Source organism: Pelmatolapia mariae, unplaced genomic scaffold (assembly GCF_036321145.2).
Source record: "Pelmatolapia mariae isolate MD_Pm_ZW unplaced genomic scaffold, Pm_UMD_F_2 NODE_ptg000604l+_length_42501_cov_1, whole genome shotgun sequence".
Lineage (NCBI taxonomy): Eukaryota > Metazoa > Chordata > Actinopteri > Cichliformes > Cichlidae > Pelmatolapia > Pelmatolapia mariae.
Genome location: NW_027052287.1, coordinates 33,809 through 42,501, shown reverse-complemented (window position 1 = coordinate 42,501; position 8,693 = coordinate 33,809). Strand labels below are relative to the sequence as shown.

Here is an 8,693-nt window from a genome sequence, read left to right as displayed (position 1 = left end):
ATTTTAAAAGCTTTCAATTTCTTCAGTATTGAACAGCAGAAATGAGGCTTTGTTTTCAGAGGCCGACAGCAGTGAACACAACAGCAGACTGGTGCGTAATAAGCAGTGAATAATGCAGAAAACAGATTTTTGAAGGTAAACTGTTCTTGAAGTACACTGAGAGAGAGAGAGCTGTGCAGGAAGTAAAGGTCAAAGTCAGAGAGAATTCATGACGATGTTCATCAAACGTAAAGCGTAGTTTGGATCTTCTTTTGCTGCTGGTTCACTCAGTTTTGGTTGGAGACAGATGAAACCTGCAGCTTCAGGATCTGTGAGCTGTCCACTTTCAGCCCCGACGGCGTGTCCGTGTACGTGCCGTCGAGTGAACGATCCACGCTCTGTGTTTCCATCTTTGTGTGTTTAGCTGCTCTCATTTACTGTTTTATCTGTTTGCTTGTTGTTGAAATACTTTTGGGAGCTTTAACCTGAGATTCTGGCAAAATACATTTATATTAAAAATCCATTCAGGATTGAATGAATCAACATTGCTTTATTCAAATTAAAACCATTTAAATAGGAAAATCCATTTTTTTACAGCCGCCTCTAATGCTGGGTAATGTCAGCTGGTCCATGTGCAGCTGGCTGTGAGGCTCAGGGAGCGTCTACAAAGTGCAACACTGAAAGAACATCATCCATAAATATTGAGTAACAACTGGACTCTCATACAGCGAGACTCAAATGCCTTTAAACATCAGCTTATCCTGCTGATCCAAGTCCAACACTGAGTTTGTAAAAACATGTTTGTCAATCATTTTGTTTGGTTTCTGAGGAAAATGATTCAATAACTTGCTGCTAATACACAACATTTCATCATATTTCCTCATAACCCTCTTTTGTCTGACCATTTGATCCCATTTGAATTTGCAATAAAGGATCCACAGAGTTTGGTGACAATAATGACAGTAGATGTTTGTGTGAAAGTGCTGGAAGCAAATGAGTGTGTGATGTTCTTTCAGTGTTGCACTTTGTAGACGCTCCCTGAGCACTGGTCTCACAGCCAGCTGCACATAGAGACCAGTGTTGTTAGTCCAGGTCAGAAGATGACTTGTTGGAATGAAAATGAGCTTGTAGTTTGTCGGCTTTAATCATGTGACTGGAAAAAGGTGTTGGACTTCAAATATGTCCATTTCTTTCACACTTCACCTTTAAAAGTGAAGCCTTGTGGTTCCTGGAAGGAAAAACACGACTTTTTCAAGTCTTTGTCCTGTTTTTATGATAAATGTACGACTTTAATGTGAAACATTCAGAGTTTTTTCTCTTGTTGTGTTTGTTTGAAGCTGCTTCCTGTTGGCTTCAGCTGTTTGGAATTTCCATTTTCTAAACTTCTACATTCTGAACCTTCTTCAGCTCTGAACAGATGATGAAACACTGAATGATTTCAAGCTCACACTTTGTCTAATAAACTTACATCTTTCATTCTTTATACAGATTGAGTCTCTGTGGTTTGTCAGAGATCAGCTGTGGTTATCTGGCAGCAGCACTGAAGTCCAACCCCTCCCATCTGAGAGAGCTGGAGCTGAATAACAACAAGCTGCAGGATTCAGGAGTGAAGCATCTGTGTGGTTTTCTGAAGAGTCCAGGATGTGGACTTGAAACTCTGAGGTCAGTCAGCATGTTTTAGTTGTGCTGAGATGAATATGATGTGAAAGTTGTGCTGACACTAAACTGCAGACATCAGGCTGATATTATACTGATCCACACTGAGGATCTTCATGGTAAAGTCTGTTTTCTTCTTCTCTGGTTTAGTCCATTGACTGCAGCAGAACAATGTTCACATTTCAAACCTTCAAAGAAGAAGAAAAATCCTCCACTGGATAATTCACTGTGAAACTCTCCAACTCTTCATTCCACCTTAAAGTCTGTCTGACACTGAAATCCAAAGCAAAATGTGCGTTTGCTTTACAGACAGCAGTCCACCACAAACATACACACATCATCCAAAACACAGTCCAACATCCAAATCTCCTCCACTGCCAGCATGAATGATGGGAAAGAGAAGGAGGAACACTCTGACATTCAGGGTTAGAATGAGTTTCATGAAGCAGACTGTGAAGATCAAAGCTGCATTAGGCTACGTTCACACTGCAGGCGAAAGCGCATCAAATCCGATTTTTCTGACCCTATGCGACCCATATCCGATCATGGTATCACAGTGTGAACGGCACAACTCCGATATTTTCAAATCCGATCTGGGTCACTTTCGTATGTGGTACTGAATCCGATGCGTATCCGATGTTTTAGAAAGCGACTGCTGTTTGAACGGTCATGTCGCATTAAATCCGTCTTTTACGTCACCGACACAAGACAGATGCCAATTATCAGCGCCGGAGAAGACATTGCGAACGCTTCCTGGCCGTCCCGTGTAGATGTCAGTGAAACTGTTGGGAAGACAACGTTGGAGAAACATTTTATTTGTACTGTATAATCTGCAGATTCTGACAGAAATCTGCAACTATCCTTTGAAGCTCCGCCTCTCTAAAACAGCAATAAGGATAATTATTACTTTATTTACATTATTATGTAAATAACAAAATAACTTAAAGCAAAAATTGGGAAACGTAAAGTCCGAAGTCTTTATATTAAGGGCCATCAGTCAAACAATATTGTTTGCTCTGGGTCTAAACAGAGCGCGTTGTGTGTGACGTCTTCTTTTGCGCATGCGGGCCGCTTTGAGGGTTCACACTGGAGAGTGTTTGCTGTCGCATTTTATTTGTAGTGTGAACAAGCAGACAAAAAAATCGGATTTGATCAAAAAATCAGAATTGAGCATTAAGACCTGCAGTGTGAACGTAGCCTTAGAAAGCTTACATGAATGAATGAGTGGACAGAAGTGGACAGAGATCATCTGAAGCACTTCAAAGGCTTTAAATCAGCACATTTCTCTTTATTCTTTATCAACTCTGTTAGTTTCTCTCAGTTTTCTGTGGAATGAAGCTAACAGCAGGCTAATAAGATGCTGACCAATAGGTTTCTATTAAAGGTTGTAATTTGTATCTGAAAAAGTGCTTTGGCTCAGCAGGGATCAGCTTACAGGTAGAATACAGCTGCTGGATGGGATTAGCATGTCATAGCTATCTACCAAACTGCTAACTGGGGGATTTCAGGCCATCTATGGATCATTTTTGCTAACTGTTTATTCAGCTTAGGCTCACAGGGCTGCAGCCTGTGCCCTAGCTGTCATAGGGCAAGAGGCGTGGTCCACCTGCACAGGTGAGCAGTCCATCACAGGGCCAACAGAGAGAGACAGAGAAGCACTCTCTCACATCCACACCTACAGCCAATTTAGAAGCACCAATGAACCTAAGCAGCATTTCATTGGACTGTGGGAGAACATCCAACCTCCACAGAAAGGCCAACAAGCTTCAACCTACAACCTTCTTGCTTTAAGGCACTAGTGCGAACCACTTTTCCCCATTTCAGCCCAAATCCTGCATCTTCCTGTTTCTGACTCCAGGCCAGCTCCACTAACACTTTCTCATCAGACACTGCCACCTAGTGGAGGAAGTCTTAGTTCCATTTGAAGCTTCAGATTACAGTTAGTTCCTTTACAAAGAGGTGGAGGTGGTGGGGCCACAGCACCATCATCACTGAGTGCCATAGGACACTTAACCTTTGTTTCCATATGCTGGGAACTTCCTGTTGTTCCAAGGAGGACTGGAAAATGTGTGAAAATCTCCCAGTCAGTTCCTCACAGCACACTTCAATCATTTCCCTCCCACAGCATCAGGACCAGGGCTTTTTCTCTCTTTGGTCCCACTAAGAGATTTCCACACAAACACCTCATCAGTGGGACTCTCAGAGCTACCAGCCCTTTGCTACAATCACAAAGCTCTTCATTGAAATCAATGATATCAAAGCTGGAATCCAATGAGTCCAAGTCTTCTGCTGATTCAGCATCACATTCATCTTTGCTCCTTGTTCTGCATCCCCACCATGGACTTCATTCCTTTCCAAGCCAGCCTTGAGTGTCCTTTATTCAGCTCATCCTCTGCTTTACTTTTACATCTGATTTTAGCTGCTTTATCTCTCTTTCAACAAGTTTCTGTGCCTCAATCTTTTTCTTCTCTCCCTCATAACAAGACAGCTTCTTCTACCTGAGAACATGTTGGAGTGATTTACTAATCCAGGGCTGCTTATTGGGGAAAATACTTCCTGTTTTCAAAGTAATCCCCATTTTTCCCAGAAAGAAATGTAAGTAGAAATCAATGATCTACGTGAGAACATGAGCCTTTAAAAAGTCCCAGTGGGTGCAGTCAAAGCAGTCCCTCAGTCCCAGTATAGAGTCTTTGGTCCAGACTGGAACAACTGTGTGCCCAGTTTGAGCTCTTTTCAGTCCTGTGACCAGACAGACCCAGAGGGGCCATCACATCACATGTAGAAGCTCCCCTAATGGAGCCACAACACATGTCCAATACTTAGTCTGTCTTGTTGGACCAACTGGAAGAAATGATTCAAGGACTTAGTCACAGAACAGAGATTCAAATCTCCAAAATCCAACTGGCTGCATCAGGACATATAGTCTGAAACTCTGCACAGTTTCCTGTTTGAAGCTGCTTCCTGTTGGCTTCAGCTGTTTGGAGTTTCCATTTTCTAAACTTCTACATTCTGAACCTTCTTCAGCTCTGAACAGATGATGAAACACTGAATGATTTCAAGCTCACACTTTGTCTAATAAACTTACATCTTTCATTCTTTATACAGATTGATGAGCTGTGGTTTGTCAAAGATCAGCTGTGATTATCTGGCAGCAGCACTGAAGTCCAACCCCTCCCATCTGAGAGAGCTGTACATGTGGGACAACAACCTGAAGTATCCAGATGTGAAGCAGCTGTCTGATCTTCAGCAGAGTCCAGACTACAGACTGGAGACTCTGGGGTCAGTAGAGTGATGGAGTGAGTGGGTGGTGCTGTCAGCAGTATTGTACTAAACACAGTCAGTATGAAACAAAGATCCAGTGTTTCCTGTAAAGCTGCAGCTGCTCAGTGAAGCTGTGAGAGAAGAATGGTGACAGGCTTCAGGATTGGACACAAACACTTCCTGTTTCTGACCTTTATGGTCACCATAGTAACGGCTGACACGTTCTGATCAAACACTGTCAACAGCCAATCAGCTCTCTGAACAAAGCAGCCGCAGACCAATGACTGCATTCATTTCCAAGTTTAAAGCAGTGAAGAACACAGTCTGTAGGTGAGGAAGAATTTAGTGAGAGCAGATGTTTGGATGGAATTCCTCCAGTTAACAGCTGGAACCGTCCATCTGGATTGTTGGGCTTGTTGTTGGGGTTCCTACAGAGCTCAGAGTGGACACACCAAGGTTCTTCTAATGAATGAAACTATGAAACTCAAACTAGGAGGGAAAAACATTTTCATCAACTTCAATAAAAATCCAAAGATTAGAAAAAGTGAAGCAACAATGAGTCCTAGTACAGTCCCAGCACTGAAGTCCCTGCTGCTCTTTATACTGGATGTGCTGCATCACTGACTGACAGCTGATGAAGAGTCTCTGGAAACACTCGTTTATCTCCTCTGCTCTTCCTTCTTCTCTCTGCAGGTGGAGGTGATGATGGTAAACAGGACGGTGTGTGTGCTGAGAGAGGAGCAGCTGTGTCCTGATGATCCAGAGAGGTTGAAGCAGCAGCGGCTTGTGTGTAGAGACGCTCTGACTGGGCCATGTTACTGGGAGGTGGAGAGGAGAGCTTCATCCAGCAGTGACTGACAGAGGAATGAAGTGCAGATGACTGTCAGTGCTGCAGAGTGAACTGCTCTGAGAACAGCTCCACTGTCAGACACAATGTAGAGTCCAGCATCATCCCTGTGTGTCCCTCTGGATCTGACAGAGGATCATCAGTGTATCTGGACTGCTCTGCTGCTGCTCTGTCCTTCTACAGTCTCTGCACAGTCTCTGTCTGACTCTGGCTTCAGACCCTCCTGGATCAAACTCACCTGGAAAGACTTTCAAACATGTGAAAAGATTTTGTTTATTATTCAAATATGCTTTGCTTGTAATTGTGTAAACTCTGAATGATGATTCACTCTGATAAACATGAAGCCTTGCCTATGCTTATCAAATGCCTGTGAAGACAAGTTCCTGTGCAAAGAGCAACGGAAAATGCCACTTAAGCAGACGTTTAGTATAGTACGGACAGAATGTTTAGCAAGATATGCATTTGTCAGCTTAGCAATCTGTATTCTGAAAGCAAGGCGGAGACTGCCTCCGTCTGCTGTGTAACCTACATGCCTATATAACCTGCAATAAAGAAGAGTACTGTGTGACTCTCTCTCGAGACGTTCACCCATGTACATATGATTAATTATATTGTCTCACTGTGTCTCTGTTTTACTTTGGCAGCCTTCTATTTGGGAAATTTTCCCCTGACAATTCTTGGTCCTTCGAAGCCGGATGAGACAGCCTATTTAAAGCAGCTCTCACAGAAAGCACCTCACCAGTTCCCGTCGGTGCGAGAAGCCCAGGTTGAAGTCTGCCGGCAGCTCACGCACTAGGTGTGTGATAAAACCCAAGAGCGTGAATTCGGGTCTTAGTCAACGTTTTACAAGCGGTCCGCACCGTCGGGGGCTGATCAGGTGCATCTGAAGAAACCAGCGCCAAAGTAAGACAGACTACTTTGAGATAATAAAGGTTTGCGCAAAAACGAAAACGAAACTTAAGACTCGTCCAAGACGGACTGGAAGCATTAAGCTCGTCCTGAGGACTGGTAGTCAGCTCGCCCGCAGAGGGCTGGAAGCAGTAAAATAAATATTGAGCTCGTCTAAGAATGATTGGTAGCTCCCCGAAAGGGTAAAAATAAGCTCGCCTAAGAAAGGCTGGAAGCACTACGCTCGCTTTAAGGAAGCTGGTAGCGTGAACGCGCGTTAAAACTGTCTGTCTTTTATTGTTTTTTTGGTGGAATAAGTTGATTTCTACAGCACAATAAGGAGGCTGAACTATTCCACTGATTTGTTTACTGTCGGTTGCTGAAGTACTGGTGAATTGAGAGGAAGGTCGTGTTTTATCACGTAAAGGTGACACCGCTTTCAAGAATAGCTTGAAAGTAGAAGGGCGTGTCAGCCACCTCTCTCTGTTCTCGTGCCAGTGAAAGCGCCGCAGGTGTGTGTGTGTATTACTAAGCGCTAAATACATAAAGAACTATCAAATAAAATAAATCAAAATTAAATATGGGAAATAAATCTACAAAACCCGAATTGACTGCAGATGAACAATGGTTAGAGAAAAAATGCCCTGGTGCAGGACAGATAAGCGCAAATAGGTGGAGAAATCCCAAAAAAACAAACTGCACCGCCTGGGAGGGGAACTGTAGCCCTGGCCCAATACAGCAATTAAGTAAATGCCTACAAGCAGAGATAGAAAAGACTAGTGGTAAAAAGAAAGTCCTGCGCATGTTCGAATACGTAAGTTTCTTTGTACCATGGCAGGAGGAAAGTAAGAAGCGTGAAGAGAAAAGAAACAAAAAGCAAAATAAACAAAGCGAAAAGCCACCTACCGAAACCACCAATCCTCCTCCTCATCAAACACCTCCCTCAGCCCCGGGTCCCCCTGATACTGAGCAACCATACCCCCCAAATCCTTATTCCCCTGTTTCAAAAAATCCCTTTGTAAAACCACAAGACCCTTATGTCTCAGCGAGACAACAACTGAACCTAATGACCCGCGAAGACCCACCGCCATGGCCTTCAGGCCCGTTAGGGCAATTTCCGTTAATTCAAGCGCCAAACCCAAATTTCGGGCGAATAACCGGAGAGCCCCCACAAGCGCCAGGTGGGGCACTCCCCAGGGATAGACATCCCTTCACACATACGTTTCAACCGTGGTCGGCCGAAGACAGAAAAAACGTATTAAAAGACGTGCCCCCTTTAAATGAAGGACACCAACAGTGGAGAGATGCAGTAGAATTAATCCGCTCCAGTTGGATGCTAAATGGCCTTCTTCCCTCAATCAGAGCTCATGTAGAAAAACACTGGGTAACAATGAACACGGGCAACCTCGCGGATGCCCTGCAATATGCAGAACACGCCACTCGAGTCTTAAAGAAAAAGGAGAAGGGAGGGGTGTTTACTGTAGACCCAGAAACAGGGTTCATAGCCTTTGCAGGTGGATATCAGGGACCAAGGCGTGGACAGGGGCAGAAGAACAACAGAGGAAGGAAGAGAAATGCAGGCTACAAAGGAGATAGGAGAGATAGAGAGGACAGAGATAATCGTTGCTATAACTGTGGGAAAGAAGGGCACTTTGCCAGAGATTGCAGATACAGAAATGACAATCAGAATAAGTGACTAGCACGAGAAGAGGGAGAAACTGAAATCTTCAATATAGAACAGTTGCTCCTAGGATCTGAACACAAACCCACAGCAACCATCCATGTAAACGGTCAACCAATGACTATGCTTTGTGATACTGGAGCATGCAAAACAGTATTAAACAAAAAAACCCCTCAAACTCAGTGGAAAGATCTAGGCACTATTTTAAAACGAGTTCAGAATAACCACTACGAAAACGACTAAAACGACATGCAACACGCCCATATTTCCAGTAAAGAAAGCAAATACAGGTAAATATAGGCTGGTGCATGATCTAAGAGCAATTAATGACATTACAGAACAAATACCACCGGTAGTGGCAAACCCTCACACCATTTTAAA

The 8,693-nt window shown here is 43.6% G+C and overlaps 1 long non-coding RNA gene across 1 annotated transcript; it reads left to right on the top strand.

Moving 5' to 3' along the window:
- The first annotated feature begins 1,464 nt into the window (after positions 1-1,464).
- LOC135932378 (uncharacterized) lies at positions 1,465-6,549 on the top strand. The gene is made up of 3 exons (XR_010573459.1): positions 1,465-1,641; positions 4,741-4,914; positions 5,590-6,549. It is a non-coding gene; the product is annotated as an uncharacterized LOC135932378 (long non-coding RNA).
- The last annotated feature ends 2,144 nt before the right edge of the window (positions 6,550-8,693 follow it).